This window comes from Sorex araneus, chromosome 2, assembly GCF_027595985.1.
Source record: "Sorex araneus isolate mSorAra2 chromosome 2, mSorAra2.pri, whole genome shotgun sequence".
NCBI classification, from domain to species: domain Eukaryota; kingdom Metazoa; phylum Chordata; class Mammalia; order Eulipotyphla; family Soricidae; genus Sorex; species Sorex araneus.
The window spans coordinates 241,904,068-241,924,847 of NC_073303.1; the positions used below are offsets into that span (position 1 = coordinate 241,904,068).

At 47.8% G+C, this 20,780-nt stretch overlaps 1 protein-coding gene across 2 annotated transcripts in view; it reads left to right on the top strand.

The window, feature by feature from the left end:
- Positions 1–559: 559 nt before the first annotated feature.
- Positions 560–20,780, top strand: part of LOC101544717 (zinc finger protein 345-like) — a 48,223-nt gene continuing 28,002 nt past the window's right edge. The window contains exons 1-2 of one of the 2 annotated variants that reach the window (XM_055129564.1): positions 560–623; positions 2,855–2,952. The gene's annotated coding sequence lies outside the window, so the exon portion shown is untranslated. The remainder of the gene's footprint in view (positions 624–2,854; positions 2,953–20,780) is intronic. The other variant, XM_055129563.1, reaches the window with a different exon arrangement.

Sequence of the window (20,780 nt, forward strand, 5' to 3'; positions counted from 1 at the left end):
GTTGCTGAGCACAGCTCTCAAGGAATAACTGGAGAGCACCATTTGCTCTGAACACACACATATACAGACACAGGAATTTTTGCTTACACGAATATTTTTTTCCCAGTCATCCACCAATCCCTGAGTCCCCTTCTGGGCCACCCCTAATGCCATTCTGGGCCATGTGATTCACTTAGTTTCTAGCTCTCTCCTATAATTGTGAAAATAAACAGTTGAAACTACTCAAGACCTGAACGTTTAATGCGACATAAACGAACATCGGACCTCAGAGAGACGGTCTTGGTGGCTGTTTGCAATGTATCTTTGTGAATTCTATTTCCTTCGTAAAAACACTCTCTGCTCGACGTGTTATCTGTTCAGTCCATCACTCTCCATCTACCCCAGACTTGGCGACCCCCCAGATGTCCGGGTCACCTGATCCTACCCCAGAAACGGGGAAAAAAAAAAAAAAAAAAAAAAAAAGAACCTTCTTGACCAGAAAAGTACCTGTCAGGAATATTTGACGCCTGGCCCTTTAAGGCTCTGGCCGAACGTGCAGGTGACGTCACGGAATCCGGGTCCTTTTTCCCTGGGGTCTTGGCGTTCTGGGCGGAAGTGCCAGTCGACCGCCGTTGCTGCGGAAGGTGAGGAGCTGGTGAGGGGGCACCCAGGGGAAGCAGGGGGGTCCCAGTAGGCCGGTTTCCTCGCCGGCTGCCTAGTGGTCGCTCTGAGCGCCCTGCACCTCCACGCTTTGCCTTCTGATCGGCGGAGTCGCTCCGTGAAGGTGGCCGGGGGTGGCGGCCCCTCAGCCCGAGCGCATCGAGCGCTGCTGTCGAAAGGTTTATATCATTTATTACTTGATTTTGAGGGAAACAAGGTAATTTTTACTGAGGAGAAATTATTTAGAAAGATGCATAAGGGGGAACGCGGCCGACCGGGTTCGATCCCCGCCACCCCGACGCGTTCTGATGACAGCCTGGAGTGAGTCCAGAGCCCGGAGTAACCCCTGAGCATAGCACCCCCCCTAAAAAAAGAAAGGTGGGGTAGGTAGAGGAAGCACGTGGTCGAGGAGAAAAACGAATTTGAAGCTCTAAGGTCGTTCTGAAAGCTTCAGAAACAAGGACGATAACCGAACAAACAAAAGAAAAAAATTTTTTAAATTAAAAAAATTTTAATTTAAAGTAATTTTAATTTAAAGCAAAAAGCTTTTTGGGTCACACCCGGCGGTGCTCAGGGGTTACTCCTGGCTCTGCACTCAGGAATTACCCCTGGCAGTGATCAGGGGACTATATGGGACGCTGGGAATCGAACCCGGGTTGGCTGCGTACAAGGCAAACGCCCTACCCGCTGTGCTATTGCTCCAGCACCTTAATTTTTTTTTTTTTAATTTTTAATGTGCTTTAGGCCATTACCCGGTGGCATTCAGGAGTCCCTCCCTGGGGATCTGAGGACCCTTTGGTGTGTCGGGATGCGAGGCCAGCACCCTCCCTGCTGACCTCCCCACACTGGCCCCTCACAAAGCAGAAAGTGTCAGAGCTAGAGGGAGCTGATGGAATGTGTGAGGGCACCTCAGCGTTAACTTAGTTTCGGGGTGACTCGCAGCACCGGGTCAGTCACAGGGGTGGGTGGATCAAAAGGACCTGGGGGCACATTCTTTTTCCTCTTGAGAAGGAGGGATTTGAGCCCCTCCTGGGCTTAAGTGTTCAGGGGTCACCCCTGGGGTTGCTCAGGATACCCCATATCTGGGTCAACAGCATGAAGGAAAAAACACCCTCCCCTCTGTCCTGTCATTCTTGGGGGAGGGGGGATCTGGGGTACATTCTTCATATGCTGGGTCTCAAAAGCATATGGCAGAGCCTTTGGTTTTCACTTGTGCCTTGTGCATTCAGTGGGTTCTGGGAGTACAGGGAGGTGGGGAGCTTCTCTTTACTTTTTCTTTCTTTTTTTAAAATTTTGCTTTTTGCTTTTGGGGTCACACCCAGCGGTGCACGTGGGTTACTTCCAGCTCTACATTCAGCAAGCACTCCCAATGGTGCCAGGAACCATAAGGGATGCCCAGAATTAAACCAGGTTGGCCACCTTCAAAATAAATGCTCATTTGTCTATGCTGTCTGGCCCCAAGGTGCAGAGCTTTAATACAACTCAGGGCTGGGAGGGGCGGGGGTCGGAAGGGGTGCATCAGGGCTGTGCTATGCCACAAGGTCTTAAAACCAAATGTGAAATCTTAGCAGGAAGTAGCTTGGGCACTTCCAGAGTGTGCTCTAAACCCTCTAATCATGCAATTTAGGATCCCTATTGGCTACCACAACTTTATTCATTTAAATGAATTACTTATTTACTCTTCCTCTGCACTCAGGGATCACTCCTGGCTGGGCTCAGGGAACCATATGGGATGCCAGGATTCAAATCTGGTTTGGCCAAGTGCAAGACCTGCTATGCTACCTCTCCAATCCCTTTACACAGAAATGCATTTATTATTTATTTTATTGTACTTTTTTGGGGCCACAGCACCACTCAGTACTCAGGGCTTACTCTTTTATTTTTTTTTTGCTTTTTGGGTCACATCCGGGTGCATCGTTCTACATACTACTGGTTCTACACTCAGGAATTATTCCTGGCCGTGCTCAGGGGATTATATGGGATGCTGGGATTCGAACCCGGGTCGGCCGCCTGCAAGGCAAACATCCTACCCACTGTGCTATCGCTCCAGCCCCCGGGGCTTACTCTTGATTCTGAGCTCAGGCATCATTTTTAGCAGTGCTGGGATGGGTGAACCTATGTACTGTTGCATATTGACCCTGGCTTAGCTGCTTGAAAGAAAAGCTCCCTGTCAACTTATTATCTTTGCTAACCCTATATGATTATATTTCCTCAGAAAAAAGAATTCTTGCCTCACCTGTCCAAGCATCCCAAGATTCCAAGCATCCCCCACTGTCCATCTCTCCCAGACCAGGGGTGTGCCCTGCTGTTGAAGTGAGTACTTGCAGAAAGGGGTTTTCCAGGGACCAGCTGCAATAGGTTTTAAATGTCTCACTCTTAGGGGCTGGTGCAGTAGTATAACCAGGAGGGTGTTTGTCTTTCTTGCGTTGACCAGGCACGCCATGGGATCCCCGAGCATCACTAGGTGTGGACCCAGCCCTCCCACTCCAGATTTTGTTTTGGAGGGTTGGGATATTTCTCCTGTCTATTTCCTCCCCTGTTTGCTATGAACTTGGAGATAGTCAGAGACTCTTCCCCCTCTCTGTCCGTGTGTCTGAGATGCAGGGGGAGCCATGCCATGTCCCCCAGAGGTAAAGCAGGTGCTCAGCTCTCTGAGCTCCTCTCCCTGGGTCTATCTCACTACTTGGGGAGCAGATGAGGTGAGATTTGGGACCACAACTGGCAGTGTTTGAGGTCTGTGCCCTGCTCAGGGGACTAGTGGATACGGGGTACCAGGGAAGGCCCTTTGGGCTTTCAGTTGGCTGGCATCTGCTTCAGTCTGGTGTGCTCTCTCCTGCCCCTCTGTTCATACCTTAATTGGAAGTTCTTAGATATGAACATTCTTGAGTCCTTTCAACAAGAGGCTGTTAGGAGGAAAGGAAGGAGGTGGAGGCTCTGAGTGAAATTATGGACTTAAAATTTAACTTGGGATAAGTGTAATTTTTCTTTTTTTTTTTTTAGCTTTTTTGGTCACACCAACAATGCTCAGGGGTTATTCCTGGCTCTGCACTCAGCCTCTGCACTCAGGAATCACTCCTGGCGGTGCTCGGGGGACCATATGGGATGCCAGGGACCAAACCCAGGTCAGCCGTGTACAAGGCAAACACCCTGCCTGCCAAGTGCTATCACTCCGGCCCCAAGTGTAATTTTTTTATCCCCTTTTTTCTTTTATAAAATCACATACCCATAAGAGTAAAATGGTATAGTCTGAAAACCTGGCCTGTAAGCTCTGAGCACTTCTGGATGTGGTCCCAAAACAAAACAAAAAACTCAAAGGGCTGACCCTTGAGAATATATTACTAGATTTCACACCTCTGCTGCTGATGAGATAAGTTCCTCGTTGCCTTTATCTGGGAGGAGGGAGATTGGCCATGCAGCTTTTGCCAAACCCAGCAGTGCTCCGGGATCACTCGTTGGTGATTCAGGATGTGGAGTTGAATCTGCTGCATGCAGGCAAGTGCCCTGCCATTCACTCTCCACTCTTTCTGGCCCCCGCAAGCCTTTGAAATTGCAGCCTGTACTTCCGGCTCAGGTTTGCACCGGGAGGTCCCAGGTGCAAGCAGCCCTGCCCTGACCTCTACCAGCTGGGCCTCATCCCTGCCCCCTGTCATGCCAGTCTGTGTCCTTCTCACAAGGCTCACAGGATTTATATAGAATTTGAATTCCTAGGGTCAGAGATAGGCCAGGAGTGCAGGCCCTGGCCTTGCAAGCAGCCTGCCACGGTACAATCTACTGCAGCACACAGGATTCCCCAAGTACCACCGGGTAAGCCCAAAGTTCTGCCACCTGTAGCCCCCAAACTCAAACTTGCATTCTGCAAAACTGGCTGGTGGAGATTGACTTATGAACAAATATTTTTTTTTTGCTTTATGGGTCACACCCGGTGATGCACAGGGGTTACTCCTGGCTCTGCACTTAGGAATGACCCCTGGCGGTGCTCAGGGGACCATATGGGATGCTGGGAATCGAACCTGGGTCAGCCACGTGCAAGGCAAATGCCCTACCTACTGTGCTATTGCTCCAGCCCTAAACAAATACTTTTTTTTTTCCTGGTCATACCCTGTGATTGTTGCTTTTGATACCCAGTGTGGTGCTGGGGACTGAACCCAGGTCAGCCATGTACAAGGCTAATACCCAACCAGACTATAGTTCTGGCACCTAAATTTATTGATTTACTTTTGGTTGGCTGCACCTGGCGGAGATTAGAGTTTACCTCTGGCTCTGTTCTCACTGATCATGCTAGGTTTGGGGATCCTGTGGGGTGATGAGGATTGAATCCTGGTCAGCTGTGTGCCAGACCAGCACCTCATGATCTGTGCTATCTCTGTAGCCATCGTAAAAATGCATTTATGCTGGGTAAAGTCCAGAAAGTTGTGCTCTTTTTTTCGATTAACTACACAATTCACTTTTTACTTGTGTGTTTTTATTTTGGGGGCCACAGCCCGCAATGCTCTGGGCTTACTCCTGACTCTGCACTCAGGAGTCACTCCAGATAGGCTCGGGGACCCTATGGGATGTGGGGGATTGAACCAGAATCAGCTGCATTCAAGGCAAGTGCCCCCATTCCAATGTGCTGTTGCTCTGGCCCGGGACCTAATTCTTCTCTCTTCCACTAGATTTCTGTTTAGATATAACATTTTCAGTTCAAGTGGATCTATGACCTGAGAGATAGGAGAGCAGAGCTAGGAGGGCAAGCTTGCCCTGTGCTCCCTGAGAGCAATTTCAGACTCCAAAGCAGAAACTGCTGGTCACGCTGTGATGTCACGCAAGATGATGTGTGATGTCACAGGAGATGATGTCACGCTGTCTGACACACCGTCCACAGGAAGGAGGAGAGTGACAATATGATATGATGCAGTGACAGGAGCACACAGGCTTTCAGGGCTACCTGTATCCAGAGTTGTTTCATGAGGGAGCACTGGCTCTACTGTTTTTGAGGCCACTTTTGTCCTTGTTTATTTGTTTTGTTGTATTTGGGTTGGGATCATACCCCCTGGTTCTTGAGGAGTACTCCCGGCTCAGTGCTCAAGATTCACTCCTGCCAGGTCTTGGACCCTATGCGGTGCCGTGAATCCAAAACTGACTTCTTTGACTTTGTTTTGTTTAGGGAGGTTGGGGACCACACCCAGTGATTCTTGGGGTTTCCTCCTTGCTCTGCACTCCGGTATTGCCCCTGGCAGTGTTTGGGGGACCATATAGGATGCCAGGGTCACCCGCCCTATTTGCTGTCTCTGTACCCGCTGTCCTTTTACTCCATCCTGCTGCTTTTCTTTCAGGTTTATTTTTGTGCCACAGTGGAGGTGCACAGGGCTTCCTCTTGCTCTCTGTTCTAAAATCATCCCTATTGGGCATCAGCACCCCTGGGCCACATGGCCCCATATGTGCCCTGTCAGCTACAGTGACTTGGGACCCAGGACATGAGTTTCCTCTGTTTTGTCCTTCCCACTCTGGAGAGCCTTACCTGCTCAGTCACACAGTCTCATGTTCACTCACTGCTGCGTGTGCAGTTCTGGTCATGTACCAGTACCACGGAGGTGGAGCAAAGGATTTCTTGGCCTGGCAGAGGTGTGGGGTGTCAGGTCACTTTTCCCTGCTTTGAGAAGAATTTGGGGCAGCCCTGAACTGTGAGTTCAGAGTCCTATGGGCACAAATGTCCACACACAACTTTGAGTTACTTGCTGGACATTGAGTTTCCCCTTCTCATCCGTAGTGATTGTGGGCCCTGGAGGTCGGCTTTTTTTGTGTTCAGTGTTTTGGTCCAAGCCCATCATTGCTTTTTTTTTTTTTTTTTTTTTTTGCTTTTTTTTTTGGGTCACACCCAGCGATGCTCAGGGGTTACTCCTGGCTTTGCACTCAGGATTACTCCTGGCAGTGCTTGGGGGACCATATGGGATGCCGGGGATCGAACCCAGGTCAGCCGCGTGCAAGGCAAACGCCCTACCCGCTGTGCTATCGCTCCGGCCCCCCATCATTGCTTTTTTTAAAAAATATTTTTTAAAATCTTATATTATTTTTATAAAGTGTCACTGTATCACTGTCATCCCGTTGTTCATCGATTTACTCGAGCAGGCACCAGTAACGTCTCCATTCATCCCAGCCCTGAGTTTTTAGCAGCCTCTCCTTACTCGTTTTTCCCAATGATTGGAGGCTCTTTTCAGGGTCAGGGGAATGAGACCTATTATTGTTACTGTATTTGGCATATGGAATAGGCCACAGGGACCTTGCCAGGCTCTTCCATGATCTTCCCTAGTTCTACCAGGAGTAATCCCCAAGCACCACCAAAATCCAAAACACACAGCTGGAACAATTATTACAGCAGGTAGGGCATCTGCCTTGCACATGGCTGACTGAAGTTCAATTCCTGCCATCCCGTGATTCCTGTGGTCTGGACCTGGCACATGACAAGGCTTATCATTGCCTATACTGTTTGACCTGCAAATGTTCTAAATATCCAAGTGAGGGAGCTTGCAAGATAGCACAGCAGGCAGTGCTCTTGCCTTGTATGCAGTCAGTACAAATTAAACCCCAGCACCCCATAGAGTCCTGTAAGTCCCCAGGAGTGATCCCTAAGCGTGAAGCCAAGAGAAAGCCTTGAGCACAGACAGCTGTGACCCAAAATCAGAACAGGAAAATGTAGAGAAAGCATACACATTCTTGAGTCTTTAAACTTGCTTAGGGGTCACTCCTATTAATAGTGGGTGTCCATGTAGTGCCAGGGGTTGAACAGAGGACTCCCCATGCAAAGTACAGGCCCCAGTTCCTTAGAGTCATCTCCCAGGTCAAAACTTCTTAGTCTTTTATTGAGAAACCATGATTAACAAGGTTATTCATGCCTGAGCTTCAGGCGCTATGATTTGTCCAACACCACATCACCAGTATCTACTTCCCTCCACCAATGTCCCCAGTTTACCTTCTACCTACCAACCTGCCTCTGTAGCAGTCACATTTCCCTCCCCTCCCCCCAATTTTAGGCATTGTTTTATAACACTGTTACTGCTGGGGTGTCATGCTTAACACTTTACCACTGTCCAGCACCACTTCTGCTGATCACCCATCATTGAGCAAATTGTAATCTGGAAAAATAATGGATTTTTTCTTTCCTGCCACATCCACAGGTGCTCAGGGGTTACTCCTGGCTCTGTACTCGGGAATCGCTCCTGGCGGGCCAGGGGGAGACTATATGGGATAACAGGGATCAACCCGGCTATGTTCCAGCTTTGGGAAAATGTTTTAAAGATACCTCAAAGATACCTCTTTGATATCTTTGCTTCCATTTAGCTCACTTAGCTTTATTTCCCCCTCCCCCCTCCCCCTCATTGCAGTAGCATTGAGCTGTCATTCTGCACGGTTATTGATGCATGTCCGGTCCCTTGACAGGGTTCCACTTGGCACAGGAATCAGCCGTCCCAGGGGATTGGCTTTAATTTTTTTTTTTTGGGAGTGACTCGGGGGCTCACTCTGGCTTTTAGAATACACCTATGGTAAGTGATGGGACCGGTACAGACACTGTTCTGAAGAACCATGACTCAGCCAAGGCCCTTCCCGAGGTGAGGAGTGAACGAATCTACATTGTGAAGGCCAAGAGGTGACCTCCGTTCTTTGTCTTCCTCAGAAATAACAAAAACTCCCCGGCAGCTTTCCTGCTTGCTAAGTTCTCAGAGTGACTGTCCAAGGGCCACTGTTCCCAGGGCCATTTTCCGCCATGAACTTTTGTCATACTTTGCAGATTGCTCTCCAAGGTCCCTTGCCTGGTGTGTGCCCAGAAGGTGCCCATCCCTTCCTTTCCGTTTTGTCTGGTTTCAGCCCCTGATTCAGCCCTGGACCAGGTGCTTCCCTTGAAAACTCACCCCAGAGCCCACAATCTAGCTTCTTGGCTCATTTTTTATTTTAAGTCTTCTAATTTCTCTTGAAATCTAGTTCACATGCCATCCAATCGACCCGTTGAAAATGCCCAGTTTAGTGGCTTTTAGTGTAGTCACAAAATTGTGCAGTCATCACCACAATCAGGTTTACATTTTCCTCACTTTGTAAACCATGTATTAGCAGTGACACATTCCCGCATTTTAAGTTTGTAACAGTTACTCTGTTTTATATTTAATTAGATTTTGCCTAACTTTTGAGTCGGCTTTCACTTTTTTTGTTGTTGTTGTTTTTGTGTCACCCTTGCAATGTTCAGGGATTATTCCTGGAGGTGCTCAGGGGACAATATGGGATGCCCGGGATGAACCCCGTTTGACTGCGTGCAAAGCAAATGCACTATCTCTCTGGCCCCTATTTACCTTCACTTTTTTTTTCTTTTCGTCTTTTCCCAGAGACTTGAAGATACTAAAAGCATGAGTTAGGTCTGTAGCTTCTTGTTTTCTGATACCTGGCATTGAACATACTTAAGCTCCAAAGGAAAAAAGACCCCAAATAATTTGTTCTTTCTTATAGGCCAGGGTTACTTATATGCCCCACATGGGCCCCCAGGGCACTTCAAGGTAGTCACAGGTGGAAATGGTGAGAATGGAGGGTTGAAGTATAGAACCAGGGGCCTCCGGAAGGAAACAAGGTCAGAAGGGGTCCATGGTCAGAAAAACACTGAAACAGTCTGAAACAGTTAGACTAAGATTCTGTCACACAGCAGCTACTTTAAAACGGTTTTATAAAGTAGTTCACAATATTTAATTACATTTAATATTCAAGTCCCAATCCTACCACCATTACATCTTCCTACCACCATATTTTGGATGTTTCCATCCTGAACCCCTGCCCCAAACCAGAACCAAAATCATTTATTTTGTATTGTTTCTTATGAATAAACCACTGAAAATGCTCCAAAAACCTTTCTTTAGAGGAAAGTGGGCTGGAGTGATAGTGCAGCGGGCAGGGTGTTTGCCTTGCATGTGACTGACCCGGGTTCGTTTCTTCCGTCCCTCTCAGAGAGCCTGGCAAGCTACTGAGAGTATCTCGCCCGCATGGCAGAGCCTGGCAAGCTACCCATGGCGTATTCAATATGCCAAAAATAGTAACCCGCTGTTGCACGCTGGAGCAAATCGATGAGCAAAGGAGTAACAGTGACAGAGGAGTGTCAGGGTCCTGGCCAGTAGACCCCAGGAAACTGGAGTATGATCCCCCAAGTCGCCGGACTTACTCCCTATGGGAGAGGGAGTGGGAAGGGGAGAAGCCTCTGCCCTGCCCTTCTGCGCACCACAGCCACCCCACCACTGCCACCAAGAAAGAACTACGCAAAGGGGGGAGAGTTGGAGGTCAAGCAGCTCTCATTTTATTAACTCTCACAGGGGATATTTACACACAATTTGCTGGGCTCTTTACAGATGTTAGCTAATGATTTATGTTTCCTGCTTCTCAAGGCCGGGTATGTTAGCTCAGACAAGGGGTGACTTTCAGGTTTCATCCCATTATCTCCTCAATCAGGGCGCCTTTCTGGGTGGAGTGCTGGCGCAGGGCCTTAGGCCACTGTGAAGAGAGCCTGCTCCTGCTTCTAAGGGCAGGGGATTTGGCCAGGGTCTCAGGCTGGCTGCTGAGACCCCAACAGAGGAGAGTGTGTGAAGATTGTTGTATTTCATCCAGGGGCCATTAAGCCCCTTTATAAGCAATTACTAATATGTTGTTAAGGGTTGAGCCTTGTGTGCTTATATCTATATCTGTCTATCTGTAAAAATATATTTCCCTCTAAGATTGGTTGCCTTCTACTTTAAATCCCACCAAATGTGGTATGCCACTCTTGGAGTATGAGTGGTGTGAGGTATGAGATGTCGTGCGAGGTATGAGATGTCATGTTTGTGGCCGCACGATCCAGGAATAGGTTTACTTGTGGGTGAGGCTCAGCCCAAGCATGTGGAGAGTGGCCATGAGCATGGCATAGGTTGAGTTCTGGAGGTTTTGGGATGCTGGTGCTGGGTCCCTTGGTGTGGAGAAGGGCTCACCCGTCTTGCTCTGGGGTGCCCTGAATGAAACAGCCTGGTGCAGGGTCTGGCAGCATAGCTATGGCAGTGTCATTTAATACTCTCTTCTGAGAGAGAAGGACAATGAGTCTCTGGATCGTGGCCATTGATGAGATTATCTGGCGCCAGCCAGAGGTGGGATCATTGCCTTTTTGCGTCTGGGTCTGTATTCAGTTGTTACTTCTGCAGTGTTCACTGGACCAGTGGTGCTGGAAGGAAACAAGGTCAGGGTGGCTGTGTGCAAGGCTGGAACTTCCAGGAACCTTCTAGTATTAGCATCTTCACATTTTACCAGACCTGCTGCCTTAGAATGATTTCTGGGACCTGTCATCCAGGAGGGCGCATGCAGCAAAGGACATCAAGGCTGGTTCCTCCCAAGGGAGAGGCCCTGATCCCCTCTTGGGCCCTGAGGCATCCGTCCTCCCAGCCCAGGGACCTGGGTGAGGAAGGGCCCTGACTCCTGCCCCACCGTGTGTGTCAGTTCAGAACACAGTGACCTTCTTCAGTATGGTTGTGAACATCACTTCAGAGGAGTGAATGTACCTGGATGCCTTTCATAGAAAACTCAGCTTTGAGTCCTTCACTGGATATTGAATGTCCCCTTCTCATTCCCTACTTTTTTTTTCTCTTAAAAAAAAATAACGGGGGTCGGGGCTGGAGAGATAGCACAGCGGGTAGGGCGTTTGCCTTGCACTCGGCCGACCCGGGTTCTAATCCCAGCATCCCATATGGTCCCCTGAGCACCGCCAGGAGTAATTCCTGAGTGTAGAACCAGGAGTAATCCCTGTGCATCGCCGGGTGTGACCCAAAAAGCAAAAAAAAAAACCAAAAAAACGGGGGGCTGGAGCAATAATAGCACAGCGGGTAGGGTGTTTGCCTTGCACTCGGTCAACCTGGGTTCGATTCCCAGCATCTCATATGGTCCCCCGAGCACCTCCAGGAGTAATCCTGAGTGCATGAGCCAGGAGTGACCCCTGTGCATCGCCAGGTGTGACCCAAAGAGCAAAAAAAAAAAACAAAACAAAAAAAAACCCAAAACCAAGCCAACAACAACAAAAAATGGGTCTCTTGCCAACTTTGACCTTTTTTTTTTTCTTTTTTTTTCCTTTTTGAGTCACCCAGCGATGCTCAGGGGTCACTCCTGGTTTTGCACTCAGGAATCACTCCTGGCGGTGCTCAAGGGGCCATATGGGATGCTGGGAATTGAACCTGGGTTGGCCGCATGCAAGGCAAATGCCCTACCCGCTGTGCTATCGCTCCAGCCCCATTGACCTTTTTTTTTAAAAAAAAATTTATTTTCATAAAAGTAGTTCATATCTTTGGCCATTTTTGAGTTTATTAAGCACTTGTTTTTACTGCAGTCAGGGATGACTGAGAGGGGTTCAGGAAACTCCATGTGGTGTTGCTCTACTGGGTGCTAAATCACTGCTCAAAACCTAAAGAAATTCCTTTTTTTTTTTTCCTGCGTAAAAATACTGTAATTTTTTATTTGATCAAAAGTGGTAATTGTTTCAAATAACTAGTTTGGGGGCCCTAGTGATATTGCAGTGAGGAGGACACTTACTTTGCACAAGGATGGATGGTCCATCCCTAGCACCCCATTTGGTGTCCAGAAACCCACCACCAGTGATTCCTGAACACCGCTTGGTGTGGCCCCCCTAAAAAAATAAAATAGAAAGTATAAAACAAAAATATTGATCCTGAGAGGAACCCACTGGTAGTGAGATGTTTTCAGTTGCCCTGGGGTGTGGTAGGGTTGCACATGCCTCATGGTCTCCACACTGTGTTAGAACCGAACCCAGACATGAATGTATTTCATTTTTTCTTGAAACTGGTGTGTCAGATTTCCTAAAGAGGGAGTTATTTCCACTTGTGCTTGTTCATTAACTTGGAAAAAAAAAATCACAACTTATGGCCTCGCATCCATTAATTTTTCCTTTCCATCTTACATTAAGTTATTCCTTGATAAAATAATCCACATGTCAGCAATTACTTTCATGTGGTGCATATGTTAGAAACCACACCTGAAGGGCTCAACTTTTTTGACAGGGAGATTCTCAGTGAAAATAATGGGAATCCTGTTCTATAGGGAAGCAGCTAGCCTTGGTGGAATATCTCTGACCATGTACACTTTGACAGTCTTTTTTTTTTTTTTTTTTGCTTTTTGTGCCACATCCAGCGATGCTCTTGGTTCTGTACTCAGGAATTGCTCCTGGCAGTGCTTTGGGGACCATATGGGATGCTGCGGATCGAACTGGGGTCGGCCAGGTGCAAGGCAAACGTTCTATCCGCTTTACTATCTCTCTGACCCCTGTGAAAAGTCTTGAATGAGTAGTTGTTCTCTCATCTCTCTGAGGACGCTGAGATAGGTGGGATTTCCTCTGAGGGTGATCAGAATGGAGAGAGCAACCTCATCTGCAGAAACCTTCCCCTGGGAAAAGCTCTTTTTTTTTTTTTCTCAGTCCACAGATACAAATCACCCTTGCCTGGGGCAGTCCCTGGACTGTGGGAGAGGAGCAGTGTTTATAGCATGTCCCTCACGCTGACAGACTCATAAGCAGTGTACCATGGACTGATCCCATCCAAGAATAAGGAATGTGGGAGGACCTCCCCATGTCCTCAGCACCCTGATCCCTTTGAAACCCACAGCGGATAGAAATTCCAGGAATGTCAGCAGTGAGGACAAATTTTGAGTCAAGGGTTACCCTGTCATGACCATATGAACATAAATGTGGGAGAGAAATCTTACGCATGTGAAGAATGTGGGAAGGCCTTTCTTCTTATTTTTTTTTCTGAGCATAATATTCATACTGGAGAATATCCTTTTGTATGTGAGGAATGTGAGAAGGTGTATGGTCTTTCTGCAACCCTTGTATTCATAGGAAAATACGTGCTGGAGAGAAACCTTATGTTTGTAAGGAAAGTGGAAAGGCCTTCTCTTAATCTGGACACCTTACAATGCAAAGGAAAACTAGTGGAGAGAAACCTCATAAGTATAAGACGTGGGAAGGCCTGTACTCTTAGTCCTTACCACACAATATGAAAATTCACAGTGAAGAGAAGCCTTATATCTTACACGCAGGAAGGCCTTTAGTCGATTCTCAGAACAGAATGTCCGTAGGAGAATTCACCCTGGAGAGAAACCATATATATGTAAGGAATGTGGGAAGGCCTTCATTTCTCAGACCTTAGTAGTCGTACGAGAAAGCGTACTGGAGAGAAACTGGTGTACTTTGGCCCACTCGGGCTTATTAGGGGGTACTGCGGTTAGAATCCAGGTCGGGGGACTAGAGCAATAGCACAGTGGGTAGGGCGTTTGCCTTCCACGCGGCCGACCCAGGTTCAATTCTCAGCATCCCATATGGTCCTCTGAGCACCACCAGGAGGTGGTGAGCTGAATTCCTGAGTGCAGAGCCAGGAGTAACCCCTGTGCATTGCTGGGTGTGACACAACCCCCCCCCAAAAAAAAAAGAATCTGGGATCTGGGTCGGCCGTGTGTGACTAGCTCCTTACCCTGTATCATCTCTGTTATTGTTAGTTTTGTGTGTGTATAAAGGAGAAATATTTTTCAAAGTGTTATCTTAGGAAAGTGGCCCTGGCAAGGTTCTTTAATGGGGTGGAATGGGGTTAATTTATTTTTTAATTAATTTTTTTTTTTGTCTATTTGGGTCATACCTGGTGATGCTCAGGGGTTGCTCCTGGCTCTGCACTCAGGTATTATTTCTGTTGGTGCTCCAGGAGACTCTACAGGATCCTGGGGATTGAACCCAGGTCGGCTGTGTGCCAGCAACACCATGCCCTGGTGTACAATTGCTCTGGTCTCAATTGGAGACAGTTTAGATAAACTTTGCTGTGCATAGAATGTCGTTTGAAAGGATGGAAGGGGCCACTTAGTGAAATATTTTACAACTGAGAATTTGGGTCAGCTCCCAAGCTCCCCACATCCCAGCAGACTGTTCCATTTACTTGTGATTACTCACAAGGTTGGTCACATTCCTGGATCCCACCCATGTCACTCTACTAATATTAGAAGAAAAAAAGGAAATGTTTATGTTTGGATAGAGCAAAATTCCATCCATCTATTAGTCAGATGATGCTCAGGGGACCATTTGGGATTCTGGACAATCTGAACCCAGATTGACTACATGCAAGGCAAGCATCCAACCCACTGTACTAGCATGATACTCTCAGTTTTAAATCGTGTTTCTGAAACAGCCTCCTGGGGCTTTCCTTGTAGCTGAGAGTCCACTGCTTGCGTGTTGTTAAGGGGTAGAGTGTTGGCTGGATAGGGCTTTCTGGTGTTCTTACCAGCCTTTGCTACTGTTCCAGTGTCTCTGTAGCAATCTGGGTTTCTACTAGGTCATTTCCTCTCTGAATCCCTTAGGGCTGGCTTCGGAGTCACTGCTTTCAACCCCAGCTTGATTTATTTCTTCCCTAAGAAACTCACTGTCCCGTACCGAACCAGCTCCCTACCTGCAGAGCTTGATTTCTTTTGCCATGAAAACTCTCATGGCATAGAGCAATAATTGGAATCCTTCTCTGCCGTTCTACATGGAAGCAGCCAGCCCTGGTGGAATGTCTCTTTCTGCACACTGTGATAAAGGCTCAAGTGAGCAATGTTGCCCTTATCCCCCTGGGAATGCCAAGACAGTTGGGATGTCTTCTGAGGGTGATCAAAATGGCGAGAGTATGCTTGCTCTGACAAGCCTTCCCCTGGGAAAAGATCCTTGGGTTTGTTCAGCTCAGTCAAGAACACAACCCCGCCAGTGTGGGGCAGCCCCTTGTTTGTGGGAGAGGAACACTGTTTATAGTGTGTCTCTCACACTGACAGGCCCACAAGCAGTCATTGTGGACTGAATCCGTCCACATGTAAGGAATGTGGGGGAACCTTCCTGTGTTCTCAGCACCATTACGTTCCCTTAGAAGCCCACAATGAACAGAATCTTCAGAAATGTCAGCACCAAGGACAAACTCTTGAGTCCTTGGTGTCACCCCGGCAGAACTATGTGAACATCCACACAGGAGAGAAACCATTTAAGGATTGTGGGAAGGCCTTCTATCTTCTACACAGGAGATTTCATACTGGAGATTCCGTATGCATGTAAGGAATGTGTCGAGGCTTTTATCTGACTCTTACATATTATTATGCACAGGAAAAGTCACACTGGAGCGGCTGGAGCAATAGCACAGTGGGTAGGGCATATGCCTTGCACACAGCCGACTCGGGTTCGATTCCCAGCATCCCATATGGTCTGCTGAGCACCGCCAGAAGTAATTCCTGACTGCAAAGCCAGGAGTAGCCCCTGAGCATTGCCGAGTGTAACCCAAAAAGCAAAAAAAAAAAAAAAAAAGGTCACACTGGAGAGAAACCATATGCATGTACAGAGTGGGAAGTCTTTGCTTATTCCACAAGCCATAGTGCACAGGAAAACTTACACTGGAGAGATAACCTATACATGTGAGCAATGTGGGAAGGCCTTTGCTTATCCCTGAAGTCTTAGTTTTCACAAAAGTCATACTGGAGAAAACCATTATACATGTGAGGTAGGTGGGAAGGCCTTTTATTTCTTCTCAGGTCTTCCTGAGCGTAGGAAAGTTCATACAGGAATGAAACATTCATGTCAAGACTGTGGGAAGGTCTCCACTCTCTTTTTTTAAATTTTGCTTTAATTTGGGGGGGGTCACACCGGCAATGCACAGGGGTTACTCCTGACTCTGTGCTCAGGAATTACCCCTGGCGGTGCTCAGGGGACCATATGAGGTGCTGGGAATCGAACCCAGGTCGGCCACATGCAAGACAATCGCCCTACCCACTGTGTTACCACTCCAGCCTCTGGGGCTTCACTTTCTACTCAAACTTTTTGTCCACAAGAAAACCCACACTGGGGCTGAAGTGATAGCACAGTGGGTAGGGCATTTGCCTTGCACGTGGCTGGCCCAGGTTCGATTCCCAGCATCCCTTATGGTCCCCTGAGCACCGCCAGAAGTAATTCCTGAGTGCAGAGCCAGGAGTAAACTGTGCATCACCAGGTGTGACCCAAAAAGAAAAAAAAAAAACCGCACACTGCAGTGAATCTATATATATTTTAGGAGTGTGGCAAGGCCTTTGCTTATTCCGCAAGTCTTTTGAGGCACAGAAAATTTCACACTGGAGACACAAACCTTATGTTTGTAAAAACTTTGGCAAGGCCTTCACTTCCCCTTAACTCCTTATTAAATATAGGAAAATTCATACTCGAAAAAAACATCTGTAAGGGTGTGGGAAGATCTTGACTCAATCCTCAAGCTTTGCTGTGTGTATAAAAATTTATCCAGGATTGGGGCTGGAGTGATAGCACAGCGGGTAGGGCGTTTGCCTTGCATGCGGCCGACCCGGGTTCGATTCCCAGCATCCCATATGGTCCCCTGAGCACCGCCAGGGGTAATTCCTGAGTGCAGAGCCAGGAGTGACCCTTGTGCATCGCCAGGTGTGACCCCAAAAGCAAAAAAAAAAAAAAAAAAAAAAATTTATCCAGGATTGAGGCCTTACATGTTTAAGGACTGCAGGAAGATTTTCATGCAATTAGCATTCCTCTCTGAACAGGAAAATTCACAGTGGAGAGAAACCTCATAAGTGTAAGGAATGTAGGAAGGTCTTCAATTTGTCTTCAGCCCTTGCTATGCATATAAAAAATCATTTTGGAGTGAAACCTTATATATGTCAGGAATGTGGGAAGGTCTTTACTGGATCCTCAGGCCTTACTGTGCATAGGAGAATCCACACTGGAGAGAAAGTATATATGTTAAGAACGTGGGAAGTCCATCATTCGCGCCTGCAGCCTTTAAAGGGGTAAGAGAATACTGGAGAAAATCCTGTAGGTAAGGAATATAGGAAGGTCTTCGTGTTCCCCTCAAACCTTAGTAAATATAAAAGTCATGCTGGATCAATCATTTCCCTAATAACAATCGCCGCGGTCAGAACAGGGCCCTTAGGTAAAACAATTTTAGTTTGGGCGCTTAGGTAAAACAGTTTTAGTCTTGACAAGTGGGTGGGGATTGCTACAAAAGTACAGTCTAGAAGGAAATAATCTTGGTGTGTGTGAAAGCTTCCTGTGACATTAGTACCATCAGGGAAAGGTACTTGCTGATTATCATCTGGACCATGGCTATGACACTGTCCTGGCATTTGGACTTCACATTATGCTAACTGGTAAATAATGAGTCTTAGTGATAAAGCAAGGTGGAAGGAATTAAATAGAAAGTAAATAGGTGGGGGCTGGAGCAATAGCACAGCGGGTAGGGCGTTTGCCTTGCACGCGGCCGACCTTGGTTCAATTCCCAGCATCGCATATGATACCCTGAGCCAGGAGTAACCCCTGTGCATCGCCAGGTGTGACCCAAAAAAGAAAAAAAAAAAAGTTAGTAGGTACAGAAATTGCTTTTTTTTTTTCTTTTTGTGTCATACCCGGCAATGAACAGGGGTTACTCCTGGCTGTACACTAAGGAATTACTCCTGGCAGTGCTCAGGGGACCATATGGGCTGCTGGGAATGGAACCCGGGTTGGCTGCATGCAAGGCAAACGCCCTACCCGCTGTGCTATTGCTCCAGCCCCAGAAATTGCATTTTGCTGGATACTGTCAAGGCTCGCCACAGTTTCATTCGTTGCTGTGACTCTTGCTTGTCTCTGAGGCCCTGGTTTGTGGGGGATCATGGCAGAGATCAACCACGATGCTGAGGTGAACCTTTTTGACCTCGGATAGACAGCCAAACCTCTATTCTTCAGGCCCTTCTGTGATATTTTCTGGGGAGCCATATCCCATTGTGCTGTCCATAATTGGTGTCCAGGTCAGCCACATGCGAGGAAGCACTTTATTTGCTGTAGCATATCTGCACTCCTTGTATTCAGGTTTCCATTCAATTTACACAAACATTGAGGATAAGTGTTTTGAGACTTACTTTGGAAGCAGTAAAATCCTAACACTCTAATATTCACCAGAATGGTAAACACCATGTAGATCTGTGCAAAAGGCCAAGCCAGGCTGCAAAGTGACCAGTGTGGTTTGCTGCCTGTTGGCCCTATGCCTGCCTCCATTCTGGGGGTTGGTCTATATGCTGTGTTGTTTTTTTTTCTTTTTTGCTTTTTGGGTCACACCTGGCGATGCACAGGGGTTACTCCTGGCTCTGCACTCAGGAATTACTCCTGGTGATGCTCAGGGGACCATATGGGATGCTGGGAATCGAACTCGTGTCGGCCCTGTGCAAGGCAAACGCCCTACCCGTTATACTATCGCTCCAGCCCCTCTCGTGCTGTTAAGGGGTAGAAGCCTTTGTTCCTGTTTCAATGTCTCTCCAGCTCTCAGGGCTGTTACTAGATCAGTTCCTTCCTGCATCTTCAGGGCTGGCTTCAGAGGCACTGCTAATACAGGATCTTCTTCCTCCAGTCCCCTACTTTGTGACCAACCACTCTAGCTGCCACCTCTCCACTCCTTGATGTGAGCCCATTCCACTTGCAGTACACTTTTTTTTTTCTTTTTGGGTCACACCCAGCGATGCTCAGGGGTTACTCCTGGCTCTGCACTCAGGAATTACTCCTGGCGGTGCTTGGGGACCATATCGGATGCTGGGTGTTGAACTTGGGTCAGCCGTGTGCAAGGCAAACATCCTGTCCACTCTACTATCGCTCCAGCCCAGCCAGTAGTACACATTTACCTGCATTGTTCTAATGATTTCCTGAGCACTTGGTGTCTGGCTCTTCTTGAGGCTGCTTGGGGAGGCAGAAGTGACATCACAGCAGGGCTTTTAGGGTGCTTGCATCCAAGACACTGGATCAGGCCTCCATTTGTCACGCGGGTGAAGGGATCAGCGGCTGTCCTGCGTGGAAGGGGGTCTTTGAGGGTTGATTTTGTAGCAGGACACAAAGCGGCCCCCCATTAGCGCTCTGTGCCTCCCCATCTCTACACTGTGAGTGGAAGGGCCACGTCAGCTTGGGGGGTGCTTTTGTGCTTGTTTTCCAGTCATTCCTGAGGCACAGTGGAGGCTTTTTGGGGACTCGGAGCTTTGGTGAGTGCAGTGGGGGCTGTACCGGGGCGCAGGGGTCGAGGGTGTGAGTGCATGATCCTGGGGGTCCCCTGCAGCCACAGTTGCCTCCAGCTCTGCAAATGGGCAGCGGTGGGTGGGCGTGGGGATGAGTGCAGTGGTTACAAAGGTCGGGGATGGAGGGGGAGTGTCCCAACCCTCCCAACACGGGACTGCACTGGGCCCTGTCCTGGATCCTTTGACCCCAACATCGGTTATTGTAGAACCTCCAGATTCACTTAGAGGGCCATAGCAATAGCATAGCGGTTAGGGCATTTGCTTTGCCTGTGGCCCACCCAAGTTCGATCCCAACATGGGATTGAACTGGTCCCTGTCCTGGAGCAAAAAGGATATTTTTCTAAAGTAAACTGCATGAAGTAAACTGCAGAGGACATAAAGGAAAGAGAAAGTCAATATTTCACTTGCAAAATCCAGAGATCTCCGAAGTATCTAACTTTACAATTTACAGGTTCTGATTAGGGGAAATGGGTGATGAACGCATATGGGGAAGCAGAGCAAAAAGAAGTCAAAGGAAATGGGAGTGATTCAGGAGCATTGAGCTGGCTGTTACTCAGTAAGCCTAAGCTCCTTGACCCTTTAAATGTTTCACTCTAGAATTTGTCTACATATCATTTTTACCCCCTTTGCTAGACTTTGCCTTTGTTGTTATATTTTTTCATCACAGCCAACAGTATTCAGGGTTTACTCTTGACTCTGAGCTCAGGGATCACTTGGCAAGAGTCAGGGTAACATTGGGTGTCTAGATATCATTGGTTCAATGTTTGGTGACGACTGGAGGATCAGGGGACTTCTCCTTACCCCCAGACTCCCACTATGTGACTGACTACTCCAGCAGTGCCTCTCCACTCCTTTATTCGAGTCCATCCCCTTTGCAGCATAGATTCATCTGGGTGGCAAACCGATTCTCAGTGCCTAGACTCTGGCCCTTTAAGGCACATGATGGAATTATGGACATGGAAGTGATGTCATAAAGCCGGTATTCCTGGTTCATTTTCCATCCCTGACACAGACACTGGGCTCAGGGCACTATTCCTTCCTTGGCAAAGGATAAGTAAATTTGCGCCCTTTAGGAAGAGGGA